Below are 19,828 nucleotides of genomic sequence, written 5' to 3' on the forward strand. Positions count from 1 at the left end.
GCCAGGAAAGGGGGTGGGGACGAGTGGGCGGCCCCCCCCTCCTGAGCCGTACCAGGCCGCGTGCCCTCAACATGGGGGGGTGCCTTGGGGGAGGGGGGAGGAAGACCGGGCCACCGCCTGTAAAAGAGCTATAAGAAGGCGCGGTGGCCCGGCAGAAGAACCGAAGAGGGGGACAAGACCCCCGAAGTTGGAAGAAGAGGCCGGCGGCGAGGAAGAAAGCCGGACTCCTCCGCTAGCAAAAGAGCTACAAGAAGATAGCGGAGGAGTCCGGCGAGAAGACCCCCGAAGACGGAAGACCCCCGGAGCTGTGCAATAAAATATTTTAACCCTGTGTTGTGTTTTTTTTGTACTTTATTTCACAGGTGAATGGGTAGGGGTACATTGTACCCCATACTCATTCACATAGGGTGGGGGGCCGGTATCGGGGGGCCCCCTTATTCAAGGGGGCTCGCGGATTCCGATAAGCCCCCCGCCCGCAGACCCCGACAACCAACGGCCAGGGTTGTCGGGAAGAGGCCCTTGTCCTCATCAACATGGGGACAAGGTGCTTTGGGGTGGGGGGGCGCACGCCCCCCCTCCCCCAAGGCACCCCCCCATGTTGAGGGCACGCGGCCTGGTACGGCGGGGGGGCTGCCCGCTCGTCCCCACCCCCTTTCCTGGCCGGCCGGGTAGCGTGCTCGGATAAGGGTCTGGTGTGGATCTGGGGGGGACCCCCACGCCGTTTTTTCGGCGTAGGGGGTTCCCCTTGGAATCCATACCAGACCTAAGGGCCTGGTATGCTCTCGGAGGGGGAACCCACGCCAAATTTTTTTCAGAAATTTGGCGTGGAGTTCCCGCTTGAGAGCTGATAATTCTGATAATTCTGTCAGAGTCGCCTCCGTATAGACGGAGATCCGACTTGGAGGCGATCTCCATTGAAATCAATGGGTACCGGTCGCCTACAAGTCAGATAGAAGTAGTACAGGAACCTTTTCTGAAGTCGGAGCGACTTTAGTAGTGTGCATTAAGATGGCTCTCATTCACTTACATTGCTTTTTAAATGTTGTCCGACCTGAGGCGACCTGAGGCGACTAGGGGCGACCTGAAGTCGGATCAGGAGTTGCCCCTGTGTGAATGGACTCTAAGGTAGTTGCCACTTTGAGGCTGATTACTGGTTTTCTCTGTTGATTTAAAGTGATTTTAAAGTCACTTTAAAGGGGCTTTTAGGGGCTGCTGCACACAGAAGGTTTTTTATCCTCATGCATATAATGCATGAAGATAATAAAAACTTTTCTGACTTTACAATCTCTTCAAGGACATTGCATCTACTCAGACTACTTATATCCAATTGGCTTGGGATTCTGGACTCTAGAACATCCTTTCTGTGATTAACGGGTTGCTCTTCTCTCCTCTCATGCCACATCTCTCGGAACCAGACTGTTTGGAACTACGTTAAGTGTTTTTACATCAAGGGATGGCTGAAGTACATAAATATCTCTGCTTCTGTGCATTCCATAAACTGTTAAAAGGCATACCTCTGTATGGGGAGGTCTGCCAAGTAGGGTCTGTTAAAGCGGGAGTCCACCGGGACTCCGCGTTTTGTTTTTGTTTTTTAAAGCCAGCAGCTACAAATACTGCAGCTGCTGACTTTTACAATAGTGACACTTACCTGTCCAGCACGCCCGCGATGTCGGCACCCGAAGCCGATCTCTAGGTCGTCTGTCGGGTCCTGCCGCCGCCATCTTGGGTATGGGAATCAGGAAATGGAGCCTTTCGGCTTCATTTCCCGGTTCCCTACTGCGCATGCGCGAATCGCGCTGCGCAATAAGGACGCTCCCCGCTGCCTCTGGGATCTGTGTGTTTCCCAGCAGGCAGCGGGGTACTTGCGGGAAGAGGCGGGCACTTGCGGAAAGGGGCGTAAGTTACGCCCCTTTCCGCAGAGAGCTATCCCGGAAGTGGGTGCAGTTACCTGGATTATCCAGGTAACTGCACCCACCTTCCCCCTGAAAGGTGCCGATTGTGGCACCGGAGGGGGGGAGGGTTCCGATGAGCGGAAAGTCCACTTTAGGGTGGACCTCCGCTTTAATGTGAAGCCTGAAGCAGGTGTGCAGAGGGCTGTTCAGAAGACTGTCAACAAGTACCAGTTAAACCAGGACCCTTCACCCCACAGCTGTTTACACATGCAAGGGACAGAAGGATAGTTCCTCTGGGGTTCCCATGCCCATGGTACCTGTTAAGACAAGATCACTACCTCTGGGTCTGGGCGGGAACTGGTTAAAGGGCAGACAAACCCCCCTCCTGAAAAAATGTGTCACACAAAACTATTCAGGGAAGAGGGCAGAACTGGGTCCCTGGTGAATTAGAATGATACCACATTTTTTAACCCTTATTCTGTCACCCAGCATTTGGAGATAATTTTGAGCTAATTTTGAGAATAAAAGGTTATCGGTAAATCCTCGAATGGGTGCAACTGCCCCGGGCACAGCTGTCTAATGCACTGTACACACGGTCGGACTTTCCGATGGAAAATGTACGATCGGATCGTGTTGTTGGAAAATCTGATCGTGTGTGGGCTCCATCTGACTTTTTCCGTCGGAATTTTCGACACACAAAGTTTGAGAGCAGGATCTAAAATTTTCCGACAACAAAATCCGATCATTTAAATTCCAATCGTGTGTAGACAATTCTGATGGACAAAATGCCACGCATGCTCAGAATAAATTACGAGACGAAAGCTATTGGTTACTGGCCTGTTTATAGTCCCATTGTGCATGTCACCGCGTTCAGAACGATCAGATTTTCTGACAACTTCTTGCGACCATGTGTATGCAAGACAAGTTTGGGCCAAAATCTGATGGAAAAGATCCAATGGATTTTGTCGTCGGAAAGTCCAACCGTGTGTACAGGGCATAAGAAAGGTATTCCCTTCACTTTGGAAAGTTTCTTGTAACTTCCTGTTGAGCCTCTGGGACAGAAAGTGGAGGGAAATGTTCCAAATGGCATATAAACATCAAAAAAATTTACTGGCAGGGATTATATCCCCCATTTCACTTGGCCATCCAATGTAAAGATGACACTGATGTTATATATTGTATATCCGTTCAATAACAATAAATTGAAATGCTTTTGATGTTCTAGTATTCTGTGGTTAGGGAGGTCTCTCAAAACCTATGTATGGGAAGAGGACTTAGGCTGCGTACACACGGGCGGGCTGTCTGGCCAACTAAGTCCGTCAGACAATCCGACAGACAGTCCGTCCTACTTTTGAATGAACGGACTTGACCACACACGACGAACAGACAGTCCGCTGAAAGCTTGCGCGATGACGTGTACAGCACGTACGACGGAACTAGAAATACGATGTCCAATACACTGCAATGCAACCTTCGGCTGTGTAAATCCTTTCTGAGCATGCGCCATACTTAGTCCGTCCAACTTGCCTACTCACGAGCGGACTGTCCGCTGAAACCAAGTTTGGACGGACAATATTACGGAAATTCCGAAAGACTTAGTCCGCCAGACTGTCCGCTGAAAAAGTCAGCTGAAGCCCACACACGAGCGGATTGTCCGCTGAAACACGTTTCAGCGGACCAAGTCCGTCAGACAGTCCGCCCGTGTGTACGCGGCCTAAGAGCCTTCTTCTTCAGTTTAAATTGGCAGCAACCACTTTTAATGGAGCATGATTAGGCTTGTTATTGATGGCCGCTTAACAGGTTTTTCCCCCTGGGCTCAAGAAATTTGTCATGGGGTCAATGTTCTTTAAGGTAGGGTGACAGTAGGGTGACACAATCAGGACACAGTAGAACTTGATGAGAAAACAGACTTTGTCTTAAAATTTTAATCCTTGTAATGCTGATTATCATTAGAAATGTTTAAATTACTAGCAAAAATCAGAGTGTATGGCCAACATAAATTCTACTGTCCTTTATTTAGCAATTATACAGATATATATGGAAACATTGAATAGACACTCTGCAAGCTGGCTTACAAGAGTTCCTTTCAGCTGCCGGCTTTGTGCTCTCCAGTTAGAATTGAATTGTGTATCCGTTGATTCAGCTCTTGGGAAGCATACTGCATTGAAAGCTGTCCAGGCTCAGCATTTAATATGATTTATATATCTACATGCAAAGTGCAGGCAATAGTATAATAATTAAATACCAGTCTTCAGAGCGTGTGTCAACACCTATGTCTGCCTCTATTGATGTTCATTAGGTTATGGCCTGAGGGCAAGAGCGATTAAGTAAAGGTCAATATCTGGGCTGCTCTCATAAATGTATACATCCCTCAAGGCAACTCTAATACGTAGATATAAGTACATTTCATTCTGATTGTGAGAATGTGTTGGAATATTTATCTTTTAATGGAGAAAAGGGAAGAAATCCTTATGCTGCGTACACATGATCGGATTTTCCGACAACAAATGTTCGATGGGAGCTTGTTGTCAGAAATTCTGACCGTGTGTAGGCTCCATCGGACATTTTTTGTCGGAATTTCTGACAACAAAAATTTGAGAGAGCTGGATCTCAAATTTTCCAACAACAAAATCCGTTGTCGGAAATTCCGAATGTGTGTACACAATTCCAACGCACAAAATTCAAAGCATATCAAGGTATCAAGCAGAAGAGCCGCACTAGCTATTGAACTTCCTTTTTCTAGTCCTTTCATACGTGTTATATGTCAGCGCGTTCTTGACGATCAGAATTTCCAACAACATTTGTGCAACTGCGTGTATGCAAGACAAGCTTGACCCAACATCTGTCGGAAAAAAATCCCAGGATTTCGTTGCCGGAATGTCCGATCGTGTGTATGCAGCATTAATGTTACTAAACATGTCAGAAGAAGCTGATGTCTCACAGCCCTCTGTCTCAACTGCTGTGTATAGCCACCCTAACAAATATATAATTATTATTATTATTATTATTATTATTATTATTATTAATAATAATCTTTTTTTTAAATATATATATATATATATATATATATATATATATATATATATATATATATAAGTCTGGTCTCAAATAGTGATGTACAGCTTGCAATATATTGGGCTGACGCATGGCAAGACACAAATTCATCAATAGGGAAACTGAACAATGATCCTAGGGTCCCTTTTTCCCATTATGGGGGCCCTTGATTATGGCCCTGCAGCAGGACCCCTTCCTGGCATCTTGGGTAGGGTTGCTACCCTTTTTTCAAGCCAAACCCAAGACTTTAGCAGCACACAGCAAATAATTTTTTTTAGTTTATACTATACATATATTTTGTGATTAAATAACAACTCTAATGCCGCATACACAAGATCGGATTTTCCGATGGGAAACGTTGGATGTGAGCTTGTTGGCGGTAAGTCCGACTGTGTGTGTGCTCCATCAAACATTTGTTGTCGGACTTTCCACAAACAAATTTTGGCTAGCAGGTTCTCAAATTTTCTGCCAACAAATGTTTGTTGTCAGACTTTCCGATGGTGTGTACACAAGTCCGTCGCACAAAAGTCCACACATGCTCGGAATCAAGGACGAGCTGGAAGCGCCCGGTCTTGTAAAACTTTCATAATGCAGATATCATGTACGTCTTGTACGTCACTACGTTCATAATTGTTGGCCAACATTTGTATGATCATGAGTATGCAGGACAAGTTGGAGCCAACACCCTTCGAACAAAAATCCATGGTTTTGTTGTCAGAAAGCCTGATTGAGTGTACAAGGCATAATTGTATATATTTAATCACAAGAGTCCCCCCTCACATCAGAGTCCACATAGTTCTGCTTTACATCTGAATACGCAGAGTTTCCCTTTTACTTCTGAATCTTGTAGAGTTCACTTACATTGTAGGGGGGAACACTGCAGACTCTGATATAAGGGGGTCCCTGATAACTGGAGCCCCCACTTCACATCAGACAGAGTCTGCAGAATTTCCAATTGAACTGTAAGGGCCCTTTTACACGTGTGATTGGACCACCTATTATTCTGTATGGGCATGTGTCCATTTACACCCGCCTGCATTTAATCCAATGAAAACAGGAGGAGTATGGGATTTTTTACTCAGGCTGTGTCTGCTTAATAAAGAAGATAAACTGTAAAACATTGTAAGCTTTTTGTATGATGCTCCTGTTATGTATTCAACTAATTTAAACTGAAAATTTAGTTAGGCTTTAAGGATTTTCTCTATTGTGTGTTATTCTTCATTTGAAAATGCACTCTTCCCATGGTATAGTCTATGTAAATGTTCACTCTCCTGCTGTTGATACAACTTTTTAATAGCTAGAGTATATTCATTTGTATTTCTGAACAGAATGTACAGACCGCATTTTGAGCATTTCCTTATAAAAGGACATGTTTGCAGCCTGTTATCCGCCTGATGAAACTTGAACATTATCACATCTCCTATTAATAAAAGGACAGAAAATTATGCATCATATAATAGAAGAAGCCAAATGGCACATGTCATTTTTAATGTGTAATAAAATCTGCAGAGCCACTTAAATTAGACTGTGTTTTGCATAAAGCAGAAGTGGAAAAATGAATGTTTAAAGAATATTAAGTAGATGTGAGGATTGTTATGGATCCACAGTGCTCTTTGTTCTACGCAAAATGTGTTTAATGATAGATTACAGGAATCTGTAATAAGTATCAGAGACTTTTGTTCTTATACACAGACCATTATCAAGAGCAGTAATGCAGGATGTATAGGATCCTCAGTAGAAACTAAAAAAAATAATAGGTTGCATTAAAGTCATGCTGACTTCCTTGCTTAAACCTTTTAAATCACTGACCCAAGGCAAACATACAGATAAGGGTTCTGATGGTTCTCCAACTTTACCTATCTGTAAACATGCTGTCAGTGAATCAGAAAATATTAAAGCAGTCAGTTAACTAGCATTTTATAGAATTAAGTCAGCCAAGACCAACTTCATAATTTTCTGAAGGAATGTTCCCAATGAAGAACATTGTGAATAGTATGTTCACACACATAGTGTCCATACATAAATGCATTAAAGCGGTAGTAAAGCCCACTTTATTTTTATCTACAGGTTAGATTATGATAAGACTTACCTATAAGTAAAATATATATATTCTAAACAAACACCATTTAGGAGATAATTAACCTGCATGCAGCCGCTGACATCACCGGTGCATGCGCTCTGAGGGTCCGGTATACTGTGCCAGACCTTCAGAGCTTCTTGCAGGAACCAAGGGTTCCTGTGCAGATGCGTGGGAGTGACCTCATCGCCTCTCCAGCCACTCACAGCACTGGAGCTTGCGAACTTGGAAGAAACGCCAGGGGAAGATGTGAAGCCCTCTCAGCGGTGAACAGGCGCCGCTGGAAGGGCTTCGCTGTAAGGTAAGTATTTTATAATGCACTAGTATGCAATGTCATTGTCTTACAGGTTGTTGTTTTTTGTATTCTGCAGTGGTTTACAACTGCTTTAAAGTAGGTCACCTTGAATATAAAATCTAAATTTACTTGCATCCACAATCTAAGACTAACCTATCTAGCCCTGTAATGAAGAAATCGCTTCGCTATACATACCTTTTCTGAAGCCAGTCTGCTTTGGTCTTACACTGCGCTGTGAGCGGCGGCTTCTCTGTGTAGGCGGGTGCAGAGGAGGCAGCCGACAATGGAAGTCCCATAGTAAGTCTATGGGTGACGTCACTTCCCAGGCATTTTCCAGCCATTGTCAGCTGTCTCCTGCACTGTCTTCTGCTGCTGGAGAACAGATCGGCTTCAGAAAAGGTATGTATAGCTACTTTTTCTTTACAGAGCTAGATAGGTTAGTCTTAGGGCTTGCATAAACACAGTCACACAAAAGTTTGCTGAACCTTCGACCGTCAAGACTACTACTTACAACACTACGACGAGCCAAGAAAATTAAGTTGAATGCTTCCGAGCATGCGTCAAATTGTTTCCAAGCATGTGTAGGAATTTTGCACTTCAGAATTTGTACAGACGATCAGAATTTCTGATCGGAACTTTTTCCAACTGAAAAGTTGAGAACCTGCTCTCAATCTTTTGCTGGCAGGAGTTCGGCCAGCAAAAGTCTGATGGAGCATACACACAGTCACATTTTCCGACCAAAAGCTCTCATCTGTCTTTTGCTGGCTGAATTTTCAATCGTGTGTACAGGGCATTAGATTGTGGATGCAAGTAGATCTAGAGATTTTAGTATTAGGGTGAACTTCCACTTTAATCTGTCAATGAGACCAAGAGACCAATAATCTGATGTGAATTCTGTGGATGAATTACTCCACAATGTCTGCAACTAGAGAGGTCATTGAGGGTTTGCATGAAAGTTAACTTACTGCTTTTAAAGTATATGTAAATACTTAAAGAGGAACTGCAGTCTGCTTACATAATTTGTAACACAAACATCTTTGCCATTCTGAAGCTTCCCTCTAACCACGTATTACCACTGCATATTATTTTATATATACTGTGATTCTGTACTTGCCAAATGTGCTGCAGAAATCTCCCTCCACTAAGTCTGGTTGTAGCCATTTTCACTGTGGGCAGCTGAAGCTGCTGCCTGTTCCCTTCCTGGATTTACACAGACACACAGAAGCACGCATCTAACTCTGCAGTCCTGCAGCTTTCATTGGCCCTTTTATGATTCATCCCCTCCCTTACTGGAAAACTCTCAGGAGAGTGAGAGAGAGAGAGAGAGAGAGAGAGAGAGAGCTGTGCATGATGTCATAAGCCTAGGCTAATGACCAGACAAGAAACGGGAAGTGGGCTGTATAAGGTATTTACTGGCAGAAAAAAGTTAAAACAACAAGGGCAGAAGATTTAATAGATGGAAAGTTGAAAAAATTACTGAAGGTCCACTTTAAATATGAGCTCTAGGCTTCCCCAGAAACATTAAAAGTCAGCAGCTACAAATACTTAGCAGCTGACTTTTAATATAAGGACACTTTCCTGTCCAGGAATCAAGTGATGTCCGCACTCAAGCCGATTCTTAAATCAGCTTTGGGTGCAGGCACTAGCATCTTAGGTAAAGGAAACAGTCAGTGAAGCCTCCCGACTTCACAGTCAGTTTCCTACTGTGCATGTGCGATCTGCCCTGGGCTTTGTGAGTGGTCCCACAGTCTTTTGAGATCTCTGTGTTTCCCAGAAGACTGCGGGGGGGGGGGGGAGGAGGAGGTGCTGAACATCCTCGTAGATCGCTGTGGTGATCTGACCCAGAAGTGGGAGCGGGTACCTGTCAAAACCAGATACCGATCCCCCCCAAATGAGGCAGAGAAGGGGGCGTGGCTGGGATGTGAGCCCAGAAGGACATGTGGATCCAGAGCTCTGTGCAGATCCATCTAAATATCCCTGAGTACTGACCCATTTCATGCAGCTAAGGTAGCCATCTGCTTCTCTTCACCTCAGGGATCCCCCTGTGTCAGCGAAAATGTCAGCTAAAGGCCGGGGTAAGCAGTTCTGAGACCCAAAATTCCAACACTCCTAGAAGGGACGGGTCACGTGCTCTCCCACCGCCATCTTAGATTCAGTCTCTGGAGCACAAAGTTGGCAGAGGATAGAGCAGAGCCCAGTGAACTCCTCTGCAATGGCATCAACCACCAGCTCTGGAGACCCCTAGCTCTTCTCCGCTCTCAGAGCCAGTGCTGGACTCCATAACAAAGCCTTTCCTGGAGGAGGGCTTCAAAGTCTGCATAAATCATCTGATGTCTGAATGCACTTTAATACGCCATGACTTAGACAAGATCAGCGGGAGGCATACAGAGGCTGAGGACACATGAATGATGATGCAGAGAATAGGCAGAGACGCAATAACATGCCAGTGGTGGGCTTGCCTGAAGAAGTGGATGGCTCTCACCCTGCTGTATTTGCAGAATCCTTGTTAATGCAGCAGCTGAACTTACCTGATATGGTTCTGGTTAACCTCTATGTTTCTCCACCATGATCTAACAAGTAAATCTAAAACACCTAAATCTTCGTCTGGGATTGATCTAACTTTTGCTAATGCCCCAATGCTACAGTTGGTAAGGGGAGCCAATTATCTTGCAGGGGGACTGTTGGATCACACATTTGTATCTGTCCTGATTGGTCTGCCTGTACAGATTGTGGGGAGGGGGGGCATGGAGGTTTAATCTGGTTGGTTGGAGGTAGAGTCAGTGTCTTCCTAGGTGGCGCCTTTTTTTTCTAGCTACTGGGAGGAAAAATTCTCACCAGCCACACTTCCTATTATTTGGCATGCCTTTAAGGGATTTATGAGGGGGCAGTATGTCTTTACTATTAAACAGGCCCCCAATGGGTTTAATCCCCCATTACAGGAACGTCAGGATAATGAACGTGCTTGTGTGCTAGCTGATGCCACTTACCGATCAGATGTCACCAATGTCAATTTGTTAGAAGCTTGCCGCCTACTCACCGCATTTTACTGAGCTAAGCAAAGAGACAAAAACGGCAAGTTGCTAGCTATGTTAGTGGCCGAATAGAGTTCAGACCAATATCCCTTGCATCAAAAATGCACGGGGAGATTTGCTCACAGATCCAACTGCCATTTTAGATACCTTTGTAGAATACTATAAAGCACTTAATGCACCTATTCCAACTTATGATGAACAGGTTTTGGAAACATTACTTTGTTCCCTTACCATTCCTGTTCTGTCTGAACTGGATAGAAATAGCCTTGAGGCAGATTTTACTGAGAAGGAGATTGAGTCAGCCATTAAGGCCTTTCCTCCCCATAAATCTCCTGGCCTGGACGGCTTCTGTGTAGAGTGGTATAGGTTACATATAGAGGCTCTTGTTCCAAGAATTAAATCCTTGTTTCACTTTTTCATGGAGAACAAGGTTCTTCCTGACTCCCTCATTGATGCCCAGGTGATTTTATTACCTAAGCCGGGAAAGGATACTCTGGACTGTTCCTCTTACAGTCCTATTGACCTTTTAAATCAGGATCTTAAGATTTTAACAAAAATACTAGCTACTAGATTGTCACAGGTTATCACCACCCTGGTGGATATAGACCAAACAGGTTTCATTCTTTAGAAATTTACAGACACTAATGTTCGCAGGCTATTTGCACACTTACAAATTGATCATGCCAATTCATGGGCTAAGTTGGTAGTGTCCCTCGAAATGGCAAAGACCTTTCATTCCATAGACTGGAAATATATGTCCATGGTCCTGCGTAGTATGGGGTTTAGCAATCGGTTCCTCAAATGGATCTCTTTACTGTATAGTAAGCCTAATTCAGCCATCAAGATAGGAACAATGGTATCCCAGCAGTTTGCTGTGGGTAGGGGAATGAAACAGGGGTGTCCACTATCCCCATCCTTATTTGCCCTCACAATAGAACCAATAGCTATTGCTCTGCAGACATCTCCAGTGGTGAGGGCTCTTGAGGTGGGAAGTATTCGTGAGTGCACTGTTCTTTACGCAGATGAGCTTCTCCTCTTTCTACAGGAACCTGGACCATCTTTAGATGTGGTTTTTTAAATTTTACATAACTTTGAGCATTTTTTAGGTTTAAAGGTCGAATGGGAGAAATCTAACGCAATGCCCATCGATGTTGGAGCTCAGGCTCAGGCTACTCAACTAGTCCCAATACCTGGGGTATCTGAATTCAAATACTTTGGCATTCATATATATCCTAGAGTAGGAGACTATATTGCACTTAATTTACTCCCTCTACTCACTAAGGTTAAGATACAGTTGGGCGCTTGGAGGCATTTGCCCCTATCCTTGATAGGTAGGGTAAACCTTTTTAAGATGAAAATCCTACCGGTCTTTTTGTACTTTTTGCGTAATTCCCCAATTTGGGTCCCCTGTTCATACTTTAAGCGTGCAAATGACCTGTTCAGTTCCTTTTTATGGTCTCATCCTAGAATAGGTCTTCGTACTTTGCAAAAACATTAAGGATGGGGAGGTGTGGCATTACCCAGATCTCTTTAAATATTTTCTAGCGCGCCAGATGGTTGTTGCCAGGTGCTGGCTATTACGAGATGATGGGGATGTTGCATTGATTTTAGAGGCCACTTTTATGGGATCGTACGAGAGTCTTTACTATCTGGTTTATAGGGGTCCTCAGGTGTCACTTCCCTTGACCAGGTCAATGCATGCTACTCTTCATGCTTGGGACAAAGTACAGGTGCTGATGCCCCCAATGACCTAGAGCAGCCTACTGTGGGCCCGAGTAGGCATAAAACAACTGAGGAATATAGTGGAGGGGGGAAAATTACTTATATTTGACCAATTAAAAACTAGACATAATTTTCAGAATTGGTACTTCTTTTGTTATTTGCAGCTGTGGCATGCATTCTTGGCACAATTCACATGTGATACTGTGGAGATCAAGTCCTCTTCATTGGAGCCGTTAATGTGCGATGAGCTCATGCGGAAGCCTTTATCGGAAGTCTATAAGGAACATGTTGTCAAAAGGCCAAAAGCTCTAACTAAGTGTAGAGACAAATGGATAACATTAATAGAGGATTTTCAGGGGGACGATATGTGGGATCACCCATTCAGGATTCTGGATTTGGCTTGTGACCCTTATATTAAATTCAAACTGCTTCATAGGGCTTATTATACACCAGCAAGAATAGCCAGCATCTATGGCATGGGAGAAGCAGAATGCTGGCCCTGCACCACCAACCCTGCTGATTTTGACCACATATTCTGGCATTGCCGGACAATACAGGAGTTTTGGATGGGGCTACGCAACTCATCAAGACCTACTTTCCCTTCCCATCTCTCTGTCAATTCTGGTTCCTCTACTGGGATTGGTGGAGGAGGTGGCACCACGTAGGCAGTGTTAATTTTAGTCTTAGGACTAAAATGGCATTTTAGTTTTAGTCCAATTTTAGTCTTCTGCAATTATTTTAGTTTTAGTCGTATTTAGTCAACTAAATCTCCAGTACATTTTAGTCAACTAAAATGTCCTACATTTTAGTTGGCTAAAATATCCAGTACATTTCAGTAATTGCAATTTAGTTTTAGTCATAGTCTTTTGACTAAAATGGGAGTTTAGTTTTAGTCTGATTTTAGTCTTTTGACAAAAATGGCATTTTAGTTTTAGTCGTATTTTAGTCATCTCAATTGTTTTAGTTTGTGTTAGTTTTTCAATTGTTTTAGTTATAGTCATATTTTAGTCTACTAAAACAGTACTGGAGTTATTAGCTTCCACTAAGGGATTGTTATACTGATCGCCTGTCTGTGCAATGCTGCTCTGGTATTATGCTTTTTATGCTACAAGGGCTATCTATCCTTATTATTTATGTATATGCGCCTTATGGAATATTGCACTATGGGGAAGGGGGGGGATGGGGGTTGTTGAGTTGTTTTTGTTTATTGCTGTATTGTTCAAGTTGGTTCAAGTTCACATGGTTCCATTCGCGGCAATGGAACCATTCAAATCATTGTAACTCAAGTCGCGACTTTGAAAAAGGTTTCTACTCTTCTTTTCTGCGATTTCATTGCAACTTGCATTGATTATGTAAAAATGAAGTCACAAGCCACAATGAAATTGTACTGATTGGCTGATTTAAAATCATGCTGAAGTAACGCAATTTTAAAAACACACTAATGTGAACCAGGGCTTACTGTGCAGTCTTCATGCAGCACAATTTAGGAGTGTTGTGAATATATCAGTCAGTTTATTTTTTTGATGCTTGTGTCCCAATGAGGGGATTTTCCATCACTTCCTGTTCTATAGGCGCAACAGAAAGTAAGGGGAAATCTCTCCAAGATTCCCCTGTGGCTAGCAATCCTGCATTGTATATAGAGATGCCAAGGACCAACCCAAATTCCTAGAGTGCCAGAGAGTGGAGAAGTGAGCTAGCCACGCCAGTAAGGAATAAGGTAAGTGTTTTTATTCCAATTCCCCTGGACCAAAAGAGTATTTACCCTTGCATAAAATGTTATATATTTGGGGGTTGATTAACTACAGGCAAATAGCCCGTTCACTGGGCAAGGGAAGTTGCATTTTGCAAAGTAACTTTCCCCAGAGCGTAGTGATTGAAGGGAAGCTCTGCTGATTTCCATCATTCAACCATGTGCCAGCAAAAATGCTTTTTTTTTTCTTGCATGTGATTGGGCATCCTCTGTAAAGTAAAATCTCACCAAATTTACTAAGCTCCAGGGGAAAATTACCTTGGAAGGTGCAACTTTCTTTGCAAAGTTAACAACTATTTACTTTTAGTAAACCAACCCCTTGGAGTTGCACTGTAAACAATGATTGCACTAAGGTTACAGGGTACTAGGAAAGGTAGGGAACCCTCTGTGTTACTGCAAGGCGAATGCATAAGCAACTGTGGGGGAAGGGTTGACACTTTGTGGAGCATGCCTTAAAATGTCAAGGAGAAATTTAACTCATTCCAGGGCTTCCAATTGACATTTATATCACTGCGCTCATTTTTCATTCACAGTAACTGAATTGCTTTTCTTCTGATCCTCATTCATCTTATTAACAGTAGGTGTGTTCACTGCTTTGTCAGTCTTTTGCAACAATGAATATAAATGTTATTGATTTTATAATTTTATAGATGTAGCTATATATCTCCATATGCAAAATGGCTTTCTGCTTGTGTTTCTGTATAATAAGTAAAACAATAGTCTGGCAGAGCTCATCGTTTTCCCTGAAAATCTATCAGTCAGCAGAGAACTGAATAATATAACCCAGAAGAACGCTGCACGTACTTTGTATATGCTGAGTTGACGGTTTGGTATACATAGCTACATATCTAAGGTAAAAAGGTTGAAAAAAGACTACAGAGCTTATTTTTCATGTTCCTCAAATACAGGCTGTCTGTTTTGCCACAGAGCTACCAAGTTTACATTTGCAATGGAATGAAGGGCCTCCTATCTGAAGCCTATTGGTACATTTTTACCAATATTTGACTAAGAGCACACTATTCATATTCATTTTTATGCAAAATTTTGCTATGTGCAGCGATAGGAAGGCAATCCAAAATACCAGTTAGAATCAATGGGCATTACTAGTGCAGGACAATGCCATTTACGGGTGAATGCACAATTTGCTTTCCAATAACAAAATGTAACAAATACAATAAAAAAAAAATTGTTTTGTCTCCTCCTCCTCCCCTCTTTCTTCCTCACATGGTGAAGTCAACTTATCTTTTTACCTATGATGTTGGCACTATGTTTATCTAGAGTTTTGCTAAACCCACAACAGTAAAATCACTCTGTATATGCAGTAAAGCATGCTTGTTATACTCACTGCGGAACCTAAGGGGTTAATTCTCTGCATTGTGTAAAAAGGCTGTTTGATCCTGTTAGGTGTGACTACTGCAAGTCACCTATTCATAAGTTATGTTACCGTTTCCCAATTATTATTAGAGTCTTATCTAAGCAAGGAGACACGGAAAACTTCTCAGTATATCTGCTCAGACCGTCGCACTTGCTTACTCTGAGATTTCTTTATTATCACACACGGCTCTTATATACACAAAGGAAAGACAGACGTTAAAAATGTTAAAACAAAACAATTTCTATAAAAGGCAATGTCTTCTGCTCTTAGAGCTGACGCAGTAGTTTGACCCTTATGACCTGGCTTCCTCTTTGTGTGTACGTGACTGGATGTGACTGCACCCATCCGGCCTTTAAGAATGATGTCTTTAAAACTACTGAAAACAGACGAGATAAGCATTAATAAGAAATATACTGTCAACCATTTTTTTATTCTTATACCTTGATCTTCACAACTTCCCCCTTTGACATCACCCCTCCCTCTTACCCTGGGTCCACCTGAACAAGTTCTAGTCGGCCTATGTCCAAAGTACTCTCCCTGACCGCGAGTTGTCAGAGGGGTATACACCCATCCCCCTGGATAGTACCAACATCTAAAATTCAGGAAGAGTGGCTTTTCTGACAGATGGGTGATGTCAAGAAACTAAATCCACCTATCTTATCCAACTTATCAACTTACAAAAGTTCCATCTTTTCTACAGCATTTACCTTGGCTTTCTTGCAAAAGCACATAAACAACTTAAAACACAAATAAATGAGAAATATGAATATAAGCACTACTATAATCATCATTGCTGCCTTCTTGAACCAAGAAAATAACCCTGAGAAACTAAAAGTTCCACCAAAAGGATCCCAGTCACGGCCAATATTACGGGCCTTCTCCTGTAGATCCTTTACTTCCGTGCGGTGTTGTGCAATGATGTCATAATAATCGGGTACTTCGATGCTGGTGTTATGTATCCAAGTACAACATTCATAGTCTTCTGTGGTCTCACAGAGTCCTGTTAATGCTGCACTCATACTTTCAATCGCTAACTCATGTAATTCTATTTGTTTTGTGATGGCTCTGGTCTCTAGATTTAACTTAGTAATGTCATCAGAGTTTTTCTCCAAAATATCATTAATTATTCCAGTATAGTTATTTAGTCGCTTCATTAAGTCTATACCCCATCCTGTCCAGGACGGGAACCAAGCCCATGCCATGTCCTGCTCTAAGAATATTTCTCTCTTGCTACGATATCTGAGGGGATATCTGGGGTGCATACTAGCTTCTAGTAGGTGATCACCTCGTTCATCACCCACTACTCCCATTACTGGTACCAAACTTGCGAGGTAGCACCATCCCTGAGCCCTTCTAGGTATCCAGGTATAACACTTATCCCCACAACAGATGTATATATTGTTTCCTAGAGCTACTGGACTTGAACTGATATCATTTCTATAACGAGAGGTGTATCCATAGAGGGATAAGTTGGATACTAACCACCTAACATTATTATCCACAATGTTAGTGAGGAAGTCAGATAATGTCTGGTGTGTGCTGGAATTACTGGGGTAGAAGCTTCCATTTAATACGACAATGGACAAATTAAACTTGCTGTCTTGGCATTCTCTATTTCCTCCCGTTGTGTTCCCTAAGTTGAAACACCAGGCAGGGGGAAAGGCGAGACCATTTGATTTAAACATTACTGTCTTGCTGGTATTTGTTCCAGTTATGTTAATGCTACTGTTAGCAAGGTCAGTATAATTTATAGGAACTGCCATCAGTGGTATGTTTGCTGTACTGGGGTGTAATTTACTGCAAATCCAACATTTCTCATATCCTGACTTCCGAGCATAAGCATATTTAAACTTCAGTAATAACATTTTTTTAGAAAATCCTTCATCCTTGTGAATTTCATTCTGTGAGGTAACCAAACTATTGGTCAGGATTACTGAAACAAAAAGAATAAAAAGATACATGTTGTCATTTGCCAACTGGCTCCTTTTTACAGTGTGAAGCGTGGATCCAGGCTGCTTTACCCTCCAACTTGACCGATGTGGGAGTGGTCAGCAGTACTTGATATGGTCCTTCAAACCGTGGCTCTAAAGCTTTTCTGGTATGTTTCTTTACATAGACCCAATCTCCGGGGCTCAGCGAATGAGTACCTGCTATTGAGTTAGGGTCTGGAAGAGAAGAATACACACTTTTGTGGATCTTAGTTAGATGCTGTTGTAATTGTATCACATATGCAGTCAAACTATCACATTGCAATTGCATACTCTGTGGAAAGTATAAACCTAGTCTGGGTGCATTCCCAAAAAGTATTTCATATGGGGATAACCCTGTTTTTCCCGTTGGAGTATACCTTATGGAGAACAAAGCTAAAGGCAGACATTCTGGCCAAGGTTTATTTAACTCTTGCATAGCTTTTTGTATTTTTAACTTTATTGTCCCATTTACTCTTTCTACTGATCCTGAACTCTGTGGGTGGTAAGGGGTGTGGAAACTTTGTTGAACCCCTAACATAGCCATTACATTCTGCATGATTTCTCCTGTAAAGTGTGTTCCCCTATCTGATTCTATGGTTTCAGGAAGACCAAACCTAGGTATTAACTCTGTAATCAGTTTCTTCGCTGTGGCTTTCGCTGTAGCTGATTTCACTGGATAACTTTCTGGCCAGCCTGAAAATAAGCAGATGCACACGAGACAAAATTCAAATGGGCCGCTCTTAGGCATTTGGATATAGTCAATTTGCAGTCTCTGAAAGGGATACTGGGCCCGAACCTGATGTTTACGTGGGGTTTTCACTCTCTGTCCTGGGTTATTTAACAGACAGATTTGGCATGCAGCACAGTAGTTCCTTGCAGTACTACTGAATCCAGGAGCTAGCCATCCTTGGCTTACAATCCTATACATAGAATTGGAGCTGACATGAGTGGGCAAGTGGACAGCCGCTGCCATTGCTGGGTATAGAGAGGCAGGTAGGCATATTCTGCCTCCTTCCCTCCATATATTGTCAAGGCCTGGTGCTGCTCCCATTTTTACCCATCTATCTTTCTCGCTCTCTCCTGCTTGCTCCTGTAGTTTACTCATCTGCTGCCATGTCGGTTCTGGGATGCTCACCTTTACCGTAGCTAAGGTCTCAGGGCTTACTTCCCCTAGAGCTGCTTGTTTTGCAGTTAAATCTGCAAATGCATTTCCTTTTGCCTCAATTGTTTTTGCGCTCGTGTGTGCCGCTATCTTCATAATGGCTACTCTTCTAACTTTTTGAAGATTGTTCAGGACTCTTTTGATTCCTTCACCATGTTTAACAGGTGTGCCTGCTGCTGTAAGGTAACCTCTAGCTTTCCATATGTGGCCATAATCATGTGCAACACCATAAGCATAGGCAGAGTCAGTGTAAATGTTCCCTTCTTGTCCCTCTAAGTGTTCTAAGGCTTTTTCTAAGGCCGTTAGTTCCGCTTCTTGTGCCGACATGTGTGCTGGTAATGACTTTGCCTCAATTACCTGTGTGTCCGTTACCACAGCATAACCTGTGTGATATTTACCTTTGTCATCGGCAAATCTACTACCATCTATGTACAGTGTGTGTTCTGCATTTGCAATGGTTGTGTCTGTGACATGTGGGAACCCCGTGATCTCTTGTTCCATAAGTTGAAAACAATCGTGTTCATCAGATGTTATGTCATGAAATGAAAGTGTGTCAGAATCCTGAGTTTCTTGTGCTGTGCCTTCACCATTACTCCCCCCTGTCAAATCTGTCTGTAAGGGTAGAAGTTGTGCTAAGTTAAAGGAAGTGCATCGCTGGAAGGTAACATTGGGAGGTAGGAGCAAGGTGCATTGCAGACGCAGCTGCCTCGCCATTGATATGTGCTTTGGCTGAACTTGTGACAAGATGGCGTGTATGTCATGTGTGGTATGTACCACTACAGGATTGTCTAAGACGATTTCTGAGGATTTGTCAATGATAATTGACACTGCTGCGACTGCTCGTACACAGGACGGTGATCCTCTAGAGACAGGATCGAGAGCCGCTGAGAAATATGCTACCGGCCTTTGTTTGATGTGTTGTTGTGTCAACACCCCTGTTGCGTGTCCCGTGATTTCAGCAATGTACAAATGAAATGTTTTGGTATAGTCAGGGATCCCGATCGCAGGTGCCAAAATTAGTAACTTTCTTAAGGTGCTAAAAGACTTATGACCTGCTTCTGTGAGTACATAGGGTACTATTTTCAAGCAATCATATAATGGCTGCATCAGAGAACTGGCATGTGGTATCCATTGTCTACAATATGATACCATTCCCAGAAACATACGAAGTTGCTTAAAGTTGCGTGGGACATTCATTTGTCTTATGGCCTGGACTCGTTCTTCAGTGAGGTGTCGAGTACCCTGGGATATACAGTGGCCCAAAAAGACAACCTTTTTCTGGCATACCTGTAACTTAGTTCTATTCACTTTGCACCCTTTTTCAGCCAGGAATTGTAACAATGATAGAGTGGCTTTTAAACAAGTATCGTTATCCGGACAACATAACAATAGGTCATCTACATATTGCAACAATACACAAGTGTCAGGTGGTTGCCATTCCCCCAACACTGTCTGTAGGGCTTGCGAGTATAGAGTTGGCGAATGCGCCATTCCTTGCG

Source organism: Lithobates pipiens, unplaced genomic scaffold (assembly GCF_037356315.1).
Source record: "Lithobates pipiens isolate NorthernLeopardFrog02 unplaced genomic scaffold, aLitPip1_a1.2 Scaffold_3, whole genome shotgun sequence".
In the NCBI taxonomy this organism is placed as follows: domain Eukaryota; kingdom Metazoa; phylum Chordata; class Amphibia; order Anura; family Ranidae; genus Lithobates; species Lithobates pipiens.